Raw genomic sequence first — 13,270 nt, 5'->3', positions numbered from 1 at the left:
TTCAGCGTGATTACGTGAGGTTTCAGGAGGAGGAGCAGGAGGAGGAGGAGGAATATTATACACAGATTGATGAAGCAGAAATGTCGCCGTTTTGGATGGTGAGAGAGAACGATGCTTCCATCCGCGGGTGCAGCCTACGTATTGCTTAGGTATCGCTGCTGTCCGCTGGTGGAGAAGAGAAGTCTGGGGAAATCCAGGCTTTGTTCATCTTGATGAGTGTTAGCCTGTCGGCACTGTCGGTTGACAGGCGGGTACGCTTATCTGTGATGATTCCCCCAGCCGCACTAAACACCCTCTCCGACAAGACGCTAGCCGCAGGACAAGCAAGCACCTCCAGGGCATACAGCGCTAGTTCAGGCCACGTGTCCAGCTTCGACACCCAGTAGTTGTAGGTGGCAGAGGCGTCACGGAGGATGGTCGTGCGATCGGCTACGTACTCCCTCACCATCCTTTTACAGTGCTCCCGCCGACTCAGCCTTGACTGGGGAGCGGTGACACAGTCTTGCTGGGGAGCCATAAAGCTGTCCAGGCCCTTAAAGACTGTTGCACTGCCTGGGCTGTACATGCTGCTCGATCTCCGCACCTCCCCTGCTACCTGGCCCTCGGAACTGCGCCTTCTGCCACTAGCGCTGTCGGATGGGAATTTTACCATCAGCTTGTCCGCCAGGGTCCTGTGGTATAGCAACACTCTCGAACCCCTTTCCTCTTCGGGAATGAGAGTGGGAAGGTTCTCCTTATAGCGTGGGTCGAGCAGTGTGTACACCCAGTAATCCGTAGTGGCCAGAATGCGTGTAACGCGAGGGTCACGAGAAAGGCATCCTAACATGAAGTCAGCCATGTGTGCCAGGGTACCTGTACGCAACACATGGCTGTCCGCACTAGGAAGATCACTTTCAGGATCCTCCTCCTCCTCAGGCCATACACGCTGAAATGATGACAGGCAAGCAGCATGGGTACCGTCAGCAGTGGGCCTAGCTGTCTCTTCCCCCTCCTCCTCATCCTCCTCATGCTCCTCCTCCTCCTCCTGAACGCGCTGAGATATAGACAGGAGGGTGCTCTGACTATCCAGCGACATACTGTCTTCCCCCGGCTCTGTTTCCGAGCGCAAAGCGGCTGCCTTTATGGTTTGCAGGGAACTTTTCAAGATGCATAGCAGAGGAATGGTGACGCTAATGATTGCAGCATCGCCGCTCATCACCTGGGTAGACTGCTCAAAGTTTCGAAGGACCTGGCAGATGTCTGCCAACCAGGCCCACTCTTCTGAAAATAATTGAGGAGGCTGACTCCCACTGCGCCGCCCATGTTGGAGTTGGTATTCCACTATAGCTCTACGCTGCTCATAGAGCCTGGCCAACATGTGGAGCGTAGAGTTCCACCGTGTGGGCACGTCGCACAGCAGTCGGTGCACTGGCAGATTAAACCGATGTTGCAGTGTCCGCAGGGTGGCAGTGTCCGTGTGGGACTTGCGGAAATGTGCGCAGAGGCGGCGCACCTTTACGAGCAGGTCTGACAAGCGTGGGTAGCTTTTCAGAAAGCGCTGAACCACCAAATTAAAGACGTGGGCCAGGCATGGCACGTGCGTGAGGCTGCCGAGCTGCAGAGCCGCCACCAGGTTACGGCCGTTGTCACACACGACCATGCCCGGTTGGAGGCTCAGCGGCGCAAGCCAGCGGTCGGTCTGCTCTGTCAGACCCTGCAGCAGTTCGTGGGCCGTGTGCCTCTTATCTCCTAAGCTGAGTAGTTTCAGCACGGCCTGCTGACGCTTGCCCACCGCTGTGCTGCCACGACGCGCGACACCGACTGCTGGCGACGCGCTGCTGCTGCTGACACATCTTGATTGCGAGACAGAGGTTGCGTTGGAGGAGGAGGAGGAGGAGGGTGCTTTAGTGGAGGAAGCATACACCGCCGCAGATACCACCACCGAGCTGGGGCCCGCAATTCTGGGGGTGGGTAGGACGTGAGCGGTCCCAGGCTCTGACTCTGTCCCAGCCTCCACTAAATTCACCCAATGTGCCGTCAGGGAGATGTAGTGGCCCTGCCCGCCTGTGCTTGTCCACGTGTCCGTTGTTAAGTGGACCTTGGCAGTAACCGCGTTGGTGAGGGCGCGTACAATGTTGCGGGAGACGTGGTCGTGCAGGGCTGGGACGGCACATCGGGAAAAGTAGTGGCGACTGGGAACTGAGTAGCGCGGGGCCGCCGCCGCCATCATACTTTTGAAGGACTCCGTTTCCACAACCCTATACGGCAGCATCTCAAGGCTGATAAATTTGGCTATGTGGACGGTTAACGCTTGAGCGTGCGGGTGCGTGGCGGCGTACTTGCGCTTGCGCTCAAACACTTGCGCTAGCGACGGCTGGACTGTGCGGTGCGAGACATTGCTGGATGGGGCCGAGGACAGCGGAGGTGAGGGTGTGGGTGCAGGCCAGGAGATGGTAGTGCCTGTGTCCTCAGAGCGGGGTTGGATCTCAGTGGCAGGTTGGGGCACAGGGGGAGAGGCAGCGGTGCAAACCGGAGGCGGTGAACGGCCTTCGTCCCACCTTGTGGGGTGCTTGGCCATCATATGTCTGCGCATGCTGGTGGTGGTGAGGCTGTTGGTGGTGGCTCCCCGGCTGATCTTGGCGCGACAAAGGTTGCACACCACTGTTCGTCGGTCGTCAGGCGTCTCTGTGAAAAACTGCCAGACCTTAGAGCACCTTGGCCTCTGCAGGGTGGCATGGCGCGAGGGGGCGCTTTGGGAAACAGTTGGTGGATTATTCGGTCTGGCCCTGCCTCTACCCCTGGCCACCGCACTGCCTCTTGCAACCTGCCCTGCTGATGCCCTTGCCTCCCCCTCTGAAGACCTGTCCTGAGTAGGCGTTGCAAACCAGGTGGGGTCAGTCACCTCATCGTCCTGCTGCTCTTCCTCCGAATCCTCTGTGTGCTCCTCCCTCGGACTTACTGCCCTTACTACTACCTCACCGATAGACAACTGTGTCTCATCGTCATGGTCCTCCTCACCCACTGAAAGGTCTTGAGACAGTTGCCGGAAGTCCCCAGCCTCATCCCCCGGACCCCGGGAACTTTCCAATGGTTGGGCATCAGTGACGATAAACTCCTCTGGTGGGAGAGGAACCACTGCTGCCCAATCTGAGCAGGGGCCCGAGAACAGTTCCTGGGAGTCTTCCCGCTCCTGAGCATGTGTCATGGTAGTGGAGTGAGGAGGCTGGGAGGAAGGAGGAGCAGCAGACAGAGGATTCGGATTTGCAGCAGTGGACGGCGCAGAACTGTGGGTGGACGATAGGTTGCTCGAAGCACTTTCTGCCATCCACGACAGGACCTGCTCACACTGCTCATTTTCTAATAACGGTCTCCCGCGTGGACCCATTAATTGGGCGATGAATGTGGGGACGCCAGAAACGTGCCTCTCTCCTAATCGCGCAGCAGTTGGCTGCGATACACTTGGATCAGGAGTTCGGCCTGTGCCCACACCCTCACTTGGCCCTCCGCGTCCTCGGCCGCGTCCACGTCCTCTAGGCCTACCCCTACCCCTCAGCATGCTGTATTACCAGTGATTTGATTTCCCAGGCAGGAAAGAAAGTGGCGCAAGCCTGCAGGCCAAATATACTTTTTTCCCTTTTTTTTAAAAGGAAAGGCCCACTGCGTCTATTCAATGAATAATAAGTTTAATAACTGTGTTGTGCCCCTGCAAATGTGTCACAGAACTTTAGTGTTGCAGAGTTATTAACTACAGCTGAGCAAGGAATTTCACAGGCAGGAAAGAAAGTGGCGCAAGCCTGCTGTAAAACGTAGCTGGTTGTGTCTGATTTTTTTACGTTCTCCACGCAGCACACACGTACCCAGAGCCCCGAGGACTGTCAGAGGCAGGCTAAATATACTTTTTCCCCTTTTTTTTAAAAGGAAAGGCCCACTGCGTCTATTCAATGAATAATAAGTTTAATAACTGTGTTGTGCCCCTGCAAATGTGTCACAGAACTTTAGTGTTGCAGAGTTATTAACTACAGCTGAGCAAGGAATTTCACAGGCAGGAAAGAAAGTGGCGCAAGCCTGCTGTAAAACATAGCTGGTTGCGTCTGATTTTTTTACATTCTCCACGCAGCACACACGTACCCAGAGCCCCGAGGACTGTCAGAGGCATGCCAAATATACTTTTTTCCCTTTTTTTTAAAAGGAAAGGCCCACTGCGTCTATTCAATGAATAATAAGTTTAATAACTGTGTTGTGCCCCTGCAAATGTGTCACAGAACTTTAGTGTTGCAGAGTTATTAACTACAGCTGAGCAAGGAATTTCACAGGCAGGAAAAAAAGTGGCGCAAGCCTGCTGTAAAACGTAGCTGGTTGTGTCTGATTTTTTTACGTTCTCCACGCAGCACACACGTACCCAGAGCCCCGAGGACTGTCAGAGGCAGGCCAAATATACTTTTTTCCCTTTTTTTTAAAAGGAAAGGCCCACTGCGTCTATTCAATGAATAATAAGTTTAATAACTGTGTTGTGCCCCTGCAAATGTGTCACAGAACTTTAGTGTTGCAGAGTTATTAACTACAGCTGAGCAAGGAATTTCACAGGCAGGAAAGAAAGTGGCGCAAGCCTGCTGTTAAACGTAGCTGGCTGCGTATGAATTTTTTACGTTCTCCACCCACCACACACGTACACAGAACGCTGAGGACTGACAGAGGCAGGGCACATAGAATTTTTCCCTTTTTTTTAAAAGAAAAGGCCCACTGCGTATATTCAATCAATAATATATGTCTTCTGGCCCTGCCTACACAATTCTGTCCCTGTAGTATCACTGCAGGGCGCAATGCTCTGCACAGCCGATTTTGAAAAGAAAAAAAAATGCAACACTGCTAACAGCAGCCTGCACAGTACTGCACACGGTTAAATGTGGCCCTAAGAAGGACCGTTGGGGTTCTTGAAGCCTACACTCACTCCTAACACTCTCCCTGCCTAACCACCACTTCTGTCCCTGGACTATTACTGCAGGGCGCAATGCTCTGCAGACAGCCCATTTTGAAAAAAAAAAAAAAATGTGCAACACTGCTAACAGCACCCTCCACAGTACTGCACACGGATAGATGTGGCCCTGAGAAGGACCGTTGGGGTTCTTGAAGCCTACACTCACTCCTAACACTCTCCCTACAGCAGCACCAGCAGCAGCACTTTCCCTCAGCTAACTCAGTCACAAGGCATCTGAGGTGAGCCGCGGGAGGGGCCGACTTTTATACTCGGGTGACATCTGATCTCCCCAGCCACTCACAGCAGGGGGGTGGTATAGGGCTTGAACGTCACAGGGGGATGTTGTAATGCCTTCCCTGTCTTTCAATTGGCCAGAAAAGCGCGCTAACGTCTCAGAGAGGAAACTGAAAGTAACCGGAACATCGCGTGGTACTCGTTACGAGTAACGAGCATCCCGAACACGCTAATATTCGCCCGAGCATCAAGCTCGGACGAGTACGTTCGCTCATCTCTATTCAGCATATATACCGAATAACCACTTGCTACCTTTGGCACCGAAAAATACCAGCCAAGGTAAAAGGAGGCATGGTTCATGAGTGTGGTTAGGAATGTGGCTTATCACGATGTATATTTTTACCGTTGTTATTCCAGTGGCCCTAAGAGTAAGATTGCCCCCTCTCTCAGTGGCACCAGTAGTGATAGTGCCCCTTCTGACTGGCCTCTGTAATAATAGTGCCCCCTTTAGTGGTCCCTGTAGTATTAGAGCCCCCTTTAGTGGCTCCAGTAGTGGTTTTATTAGTAATAGAGTCGCCTTTAGTGGTGTCATTAGTAATAGGACCCCTTTAGTGGCCCCAATAGTAATAGTGCTCTTTCTATGTGCCCTTTCCACCCCTAAACGGTCAGGCAGCAAGCATAACATCAAGTGCAGTACCTCACTCTGAAGTTCCGTTTAGAATGCCGAGATCATCACTCCTCCCCTCGGTGCCTACACGTCGTGCAGTACGTGCAATAACACAGATGCCGGGGAGGTGTGAGGATCTTGTCTGAGCACTGCAGCAGTGTTCCGACTGGAAGTTGGGAGTAAGTTATAGCACTTGATGATATGCTTGCTGACCAGCTGTAGGTGCTCACACCAGGTTATTAATATTAATCGGCCATTAATATAGCCGCTAAAAATTAAATACTGGCACAGGCCTCTAGAGTAAATTACTGACTGGGTGGCAACGCCACCCCCATCTATAGTCTGTCTTACAAAGGGAATGCAGCTGATAGCAGTGGCATTGAGTGTATCGTGCCGCCATTTTTGGATAGCCAACATCTGCTTTCTGGTCAACAGAGTTGGTCATGTGACTAGTACAAGTGATATTTGTCACAGGTGGCCAATCCCCCAGCCACAAATGATGGAGTGATGCACTCAGTGCCACCACTGTTGGCTGCATTCTCTTTGTAAGATAGACTTTAGTAGTACATTTAGAACTGCATCAAATCCATCACATTGTAGGTGTTGAAATTGTTCTGCTGGAATATTGGCTAATGTGGATAGGAAGCTTTGTATAGTTGTGTAAGGGGTTAAATGCCATTGCAGGTACATTATTGTACATGGTTTCATGGTCCTGCCGGGACCTTCGGAGAGAAGTCACGTGACTTTGTTCCCTCTGAGTTTCGGTGCTATGGACTGACAGGATCTGTGCTGCACAGTGATTGGCTGATGAGTTGGGTATAAATGAGAGGTCCTGTTCCTTGGCTCTGGTGTGACTCAGCAGTTTCAGAAAGTGCAGGAAGATGGGAGAGTAGGCTAGTGGGAGCTGCAGCAGAGCTGACCTGCAGCTGTACTTTGTGAGTACCCAAGAGGGACTGCCTTGGGTGATTGACATTGCAGTTTCTGACTCAGTGAGAGGAGCTTTTACTGGTGTGAGGAGGCAGCACAGACTACAGGTGTGCTGCGTATGGACATGAGCTAATTCTGCAGCAAAGTGCACATCGAAGAGAAACTTTAAGATTGGCTTCCTGGACTGTATCCCATGTAAAGTGATTGCTGAAGAGACGAACTGTAGGAGCATCTGGATACCTAATTTTGGTGGTGTCTGGTTGGTCAGTTGTACTATTCTTTTTACTTTAAAAAATGGAGCCCTAATGGAATCTAATCAAATGGAAACTTTCTGGTTTTATTTAAAAAAAAAACAAACATTTAAATCAATAGGGGAAAAACAGAAATTTTTATTTCCGTTTGAATTCCATTTTTCTGCTCCAAAAATTGGAACAGCCAGATGGAATTAGAGCAGAAATGGCAAATGCAGATATAAATGAGCCCTTAAATGGAGGTGCTGACAAGTTCTGACCAGCTGACAGGAAGGGGTCATCGATTCATCCTGCTTGTTCCAAATTCTGACCTCCTGTCAGCACGGTGCAAAAGAAATCTGGATTCATCTGACCAGGCGATGTTTTTTCCACTGCTCAGTGATACAATTTATCAGCTCTTTTGCCCATTGGAGTCTCGTCTTTCTGTTGCTCTTGAGCAGCAATGGTGCTGGAACTTGTTGTCTGCTGTTATAGCCCATTGATACCAATAAATGGCATTCACACACTTGACTTGGAGCACCAGCGTTGTATTTAGGTGCAGTTTACTTTACTGTGCAGCACCTGTTCATCAAAACAATTTTAATGTGGATTCACACTGTGCAGTGCAGTAAGCCCACAGTGAGGAGAGGGGTACAAAGGACCCCTATTCTTGGAATCAGTGGTGGTCACAGTGGTGGGACTCCCACCAATCAGATTTAGCACCTATTCTTTGGATAGGTGAAAAAAGTCTATTTTGGTAAAACCCCTTTAAGGAATACTAACCCTTCAGTACTGAGCTCCAAAGATATGACTGTTAACCCCTGAAGCATCTTCAGACATCAGAGAAACCAGATATTAACACCAACACCACTCTAGGCCACCAGGAATATTCCCAGATATTCAATGTGTGCCATGAACTACGCTATGTGGGAATTCGGTATAATACATTTAGAAACCTGTCAATGTGAGTAATGTTCACCCCCTTCAAAAATCTTGCATTTTTAATATTTCAATAAACATCACAATCTTCTACATGCAAATGGTTAAATCCTGGTCACTGCCCGTTTGGACAGTCCAAAGATTGCCGCCACCTCTAGTAGCAGATGGACTGCATAATGCTTGATGTGATAAACAACTAGAGCACTTGACTACCCAGAGCGTCGGTACACAAACACATCGCTAATTATTTACAGTTCTAATGTCACACCATGCTAATCCGGCCTTGCAATTTGCATGCCTGTGATAAATCACTCGCAGCATAGCTCTGCCTCATCTTTATGCCCTAGTTACCTTCTAAACTTTTCTTGAAGTTCACCCATTGTCTCTACATCATGAAAGCCTCGGGTGCAGATATTGAAACAATGTAACAGAACATTGTTGAGGTGGGATCTTCTCTGTGCCTCATACCTCAGCAATGTGACTGTCATTGGTTCAACCCATGGATGTACTGTCTTTGTTATTTTTGCAAGAACTGGACTTGTTCAAAGCTACGAGGATGTTGTAGTTGAGCTTAATTAGTTGAGTTATAGGACACATCAAACTTGGAGTCACAAGGAGTTGTCTGGGAGCTTTACTATTGATGATTAGGATAGGACATCAATAGTTAATTGTTAAGGGTTCGCCGCTTGGGTTCCCCGCCATTTGCTGGTCCACTGTCAGTGCAGATAGTGCTGGAAGCAGATGGTGCTGTCCATATTGTAGTGGCCCAGATTGGTACTGCAGTGAATTTAATGGGAGGTGTGCCTGCAGTACCAACCTGGGCGACTGCAATGCTGACAGTGTTATCTGTTTGCAGTGCTATCCACCCTGATTGTGGGCTCAGGGATCAGCTAATTAGTGGGGATCCTGAGGATAGGTCATCGATAGAAAAAGTTCTCCTATAAGTAAACATGCTGTTTAGTGCCACGTCATCAGCCAAGTAATCTGCAGCCCAAACCAAGACTTTAAAAAAACTTTTAATATCCTTTTATTTTTACTTTTGTTAACTTGTAATCGTTTGATCACTTACACTACATACTGCAATATTTCAGTATTGCAGTACATGGTATTTCTGCTAGCATTTTATTAAGACAGGCTACATGTCCAACTTAATAGGTAAATATAAATGGTAGCCCTGAGGGCTTTCAGAATGCCCCCAGCTTCCATGAAACCCAGACGCAATTTCGGAATCACATTGGGGCATTTAAATGCCATTGTCAGAATTGATGGCATATAAAGTGTTAACAGCCGTGATCAGCAGAAACGCTGATCATGACTGTTGCAGCCAGGTGTCCGCTATCAAGGACAGCTTACACCGGCAATGTATAGATAGAGCGGACTCAACTCCAAACCCCGCTCACCCAGGAGATTCATATATGCCCATTGGCGCTAAGGAGTTAAATTCAAATTGGCTGCTTCATTTTTTCACATGCGCTGGAGTAAGGAAAAAAAATATTGATTTGCAAAAGTGCACACACCCCTTTAGTAGTTATCCAATTCCAGTCTCTGTGAAACTTCTCTAACACTTGTGTTGTTTTTCTTCCCGTAGTCTGGATGAGTTCCCGCCGCGGTCGAGGCGCTTCCCCTCGCTTGCATAATTGCTTGCCATAACAAACTGGCCTGTTTTGTCTTCACTGATGAAATGGTGTCCTTATTGTATATCTGCGCTGTTTACATCAGATGTTTTGTAGCTGTTCGTTGCTTATCACCCGGACAAGATTATTACTAGGGAGACTTGATACATCATCCGTGGCGTCCTCAGATTAGAACGAGCTAATGACAGGCCCACAACAGCTCACAAATCACCTTTTTTTTCTTCTTCTTCTATCGAGATTGTCAGCGTAATGAAATAAAGTCGACGTGTGCTTACAGAGCGCGCTTAGTGGTTCACTAGGTGAATTCAAAGCCATTTATTCTGAATTATCCTGGGCCTGTAGTCTTCATTATGCTGGGACTACATAATGCAATGGACCTGGTGATACAATGGCTGCATTGATGATGCACATACCTCCCAACATAGTGTCCCTTAATGACTCCCTCACAGTAATAGTGACCCCCTTAATGGCCCTCAGTAATGATGGTGACCCTGTTAGTGGCTACAGTAGTAATAGCAACCACCATAGTGGCCCCAGGAATAATAGTGACCCCATAATGGCCCCAGTAGTAATAGAGACCCCCATAGCGTCTCCACTAGTAATAGTATCCCCACAGTAGCCCAAGTAGTAATAATGACCCCCATTAGTAGCCCCATTCTTAATATTAACCTCCATAGTGGACCTCCAAACACCCAATAAGCGTTGAACTCACTTCTAGTCCAGGTCCTGCGGCAGTGGCGCCGCTGATGTAATTAGTGAGACCTCTTCTCCTGAGTCTGGTGAAGGAATGCAGACACTGGGGGACAGGTCAGGGGTTGCACTGATTACAGCATCAGCAGGCGCTGCCACTGGACCAGGACTACAAGAGAGTTCAATGCTTGTCAGGGGAGGCGGTACGTGCCTCCTGCCACCCGAGGCTGTGGGACAGCGTCCCTATCTTGGACTATGCCGCAGAATCCAAGACGGTTGGGAGACATGGATGCAGCATAGGTAACAATGCCCCTTTGTGCCCACTTTCTACATCATAGATCGTTATACTCACCTCCTAGGGCATACTAGGAGACACGCCCTGGAGCTGGGTCCACTTGCTTGCCACCCACCAAACTGATAATGACCCGGAGATCTGGGAAAACCCTGAGCCTGCTTCCCTCAGCCTCTTACAGCTAGGACGATGCACTGAGCTGGTTTCTACAGGAAATAGACAGCTCCATTCTCATTGCAGTGGCTAGACTGGTATTACAGGCAAAGTTCCTATTGCCTTCAATGGCAACTTTGCCTGTTATACCAAGCCTCGTCACTACAGGGAGAATTGAGCTGTTTGCTTCCTGCAGAAATCTGTTCCATGAATGAGCACACTAACCTGGAAAACAGCTGATTGGCGGAGTCCCGGGTGGAAGACTCCTGCTCATCTACTATTGCTGGCCTATTTTGCCAATAGGCCATTAATAGTTTACAATTTCGTTTAAAGGGGTTGTCCCGCGCCGAAACGGTTTTTTTTTTTATTCAATAGGCCCCCCGTTCGGCGCAAGACAAACCCAATGCATGTGTTAAAAAAACAAAACGTTTAGTACTTACCCGAATCCCCGCGCTGCGGCGACTTCTTCCTTACCTTACTAAGATGGCCGCCGGGATCTTCACCCACGATGCACCGCGGGTCTTCTCCCATGGTGCACCGTGGGCTCTGTGTGGTCCATTGCCGATTCCAGCCTCCTGATTGGCTGGAATCGGCACACGTGATGGGGCGGAGCTACGAGGACCAGCTCTCCGGCACGAGCGGCCCCATTCACCAGGGAGAAGACCGGACTGTGCAAGCGCGTCTAATCAGGCGATTAGACGCTGAAATTAGACGGCACCATGGAGACGAGGACGCTAGCAACGGAGCAGGTAAGTGAATAACTTCTGTATGGCTCATATTTAATGCACGATGTATATTACAAAGTGCATTAATATGGCCATACAGAAGTGCTGAACCCCACTTGCTTTCGCGGGACAACCCCTTTAAGTGTTTTTTTCCAGTATCCCCTATTCATAGATCATTGGGGTCCGACCACTAGGACCACCATAGGAACAGAGTGGCGATGCTCACGCGTGATCACCACTCCATTCACTTCTGTGGGTCAGAGGAAGATATCATTATTTCTAGTGCAGCACATGACTTTTTCATTATGGCACAAGTCATCCTTCCAGTTTCTTGCTTACCTCGTTGACTTCTTGGCTTATTTCAATCTGTTTTCTGTTTATGTTGTAGCCTCCATTGAAGTGTTGATGATTGCACCGTACGGTGATGGTCAGAATTTCTACGTGATATCTGCATTGTGAGGCACGATGAGCGACGGGGTGTGACGTCTCACGGTGAAGTTGGTAAGTCGGAAACATTTGGTTTTACAATAATCTATATTACTACTGTCATTCTGGCCAGCTTCTATGTTTTCTATCTACCACTGTACTTTAGCACAACATGGCTGAGGTCTCTACTGCTACAGTTATCATAGTAAGCTTAAGTGACCCTTCGGTTTCTGGACAATATTCTGTCCAGGCACCCAAGCTGGGAGAGTATATTACCTGCTCTTGTCCGTCTTTGCCAATATCCCTCCACTGCAATTTTCTAGCCACTTAATGCACATTGTGCACTGCTCTCTGAATGGCCAACACAATCATGTGAGTAGTGCTGGCCAATCAAAGAGCATGTATAGTGCGTAGGTAGTCTAATACTACTATTGCACTGTGAGGATTAGGTAGTCTGAAGCTTGTGTTGACCATCTAGGCCGACTAAAAATGGGACCCAGAATGGGCAGATCAAAGGGGCATCGGCACAGAAGACCAACCGCAGTAATATAACTGCTCCCTCCCAATACAGGGCAAAATCTTGTCCCAAAACTGGAGGGTTGCTTTAAAGGAGTCCTTTGATTTTATATTGTTTAAAGCTTAATCAGTGCATGAGAAAAAGTTCAGCAATCTTACAATATACTTTAGGCTTCAATTCCCCCATTATCAAGATCTCTGCTTGCTGACAGTGACAGACATATTTGAGTTCTAGATATCTAGAGGATAAAAAAGCCGTTTATAGAAAGTATATTAAAAAACTGCAGATCATTTCATTAAACAACGACTAATCAATATTAACACAACTTAAAGAGACTGTGTCACCTACTTTTAGCCCTATAAGCTAAACATATGGGCTCAGAGTAGCTGACCCGATGAGTCTGTTCTCCCGTTGTCAGCATTTAAACCTACCGCTCAATGCATTGAGGTACGTACTATGTAGTCCTATTCTATGCATAGAATGGGAGCACTACTTAGCACGCAGCTTGATGCATTGCAGTGGAGGGTTTCAGCACTAACCATGGGGATATGGTGAGGAAGGCAAGTATAAAACCTACATCCCCGGACTCAGCGGGTCACCTACTTTGAGTGCATAAGCTTAGTTTATAGAACTCAAAGTGGCTGACACATTCCATTTTAAACAGGTTGTGCTAAGTTATAAAGTTATCCCTTATCCACAGGATAGTTGCTGGCTTTATTATTAAGGGGGTCCAACTCTTCAGACCCCAACTCATGCCAAGAGCAGGGGTTGAATCGGTTTCCCAGTGAATGGAATGGCGGTTGCACAGGCGTGCCGCTGCTCCATTCACTTCCATGACTGCATTGGAGATTGCCAAATTGCTTGAACTCGATGGTCTCCGGC

At 48.7% G+C, this 13,270-nt stretch overlaps 1 protein-coding gene across 4 annotated transcripts in view; it reads left to right on the top strand.

Annotated features, from left to right (window-relative positions):
• Positions 1 to 13,270, top strand: part of FOXP1 (forkhead box P1) — a 700,722-nt gene that overhangs the window by 73,782 nt on the left and 613,670 nt on the right. For all 4 annotated transcript variants that reach the window (XM_066596693.1, XM_066596696.1, XM_066596697.1 and 1 more), the window contains exon 3: positions 11,834 to 11,946. The gene's annotated coding sequence lies outside the window, so the exon portion shown is untranslated. The remainder of the gene's footprint in view (positions 1 to 11,833; positions 11,947 to 13,270) is intronic.

This window comes from Eleutherodactylus coqui, chromosome 3 (genome assembly GCF_035609145.1).
Source record: "Eleutherodactylus coqui strain aEleCoq1 chromosome 3, aEleCoq1.hap1, whole genome shotgun sequence".
NCBI lineage: Eukaryota > Metazoa > Chordata > Amphibia > Anura > Eleutherodactylidae > Eleutherodactylus > Eleutherodactylus coqui.
This window is presented reverse-complemented; position numbering and strand designations above follow the sequence as displayed.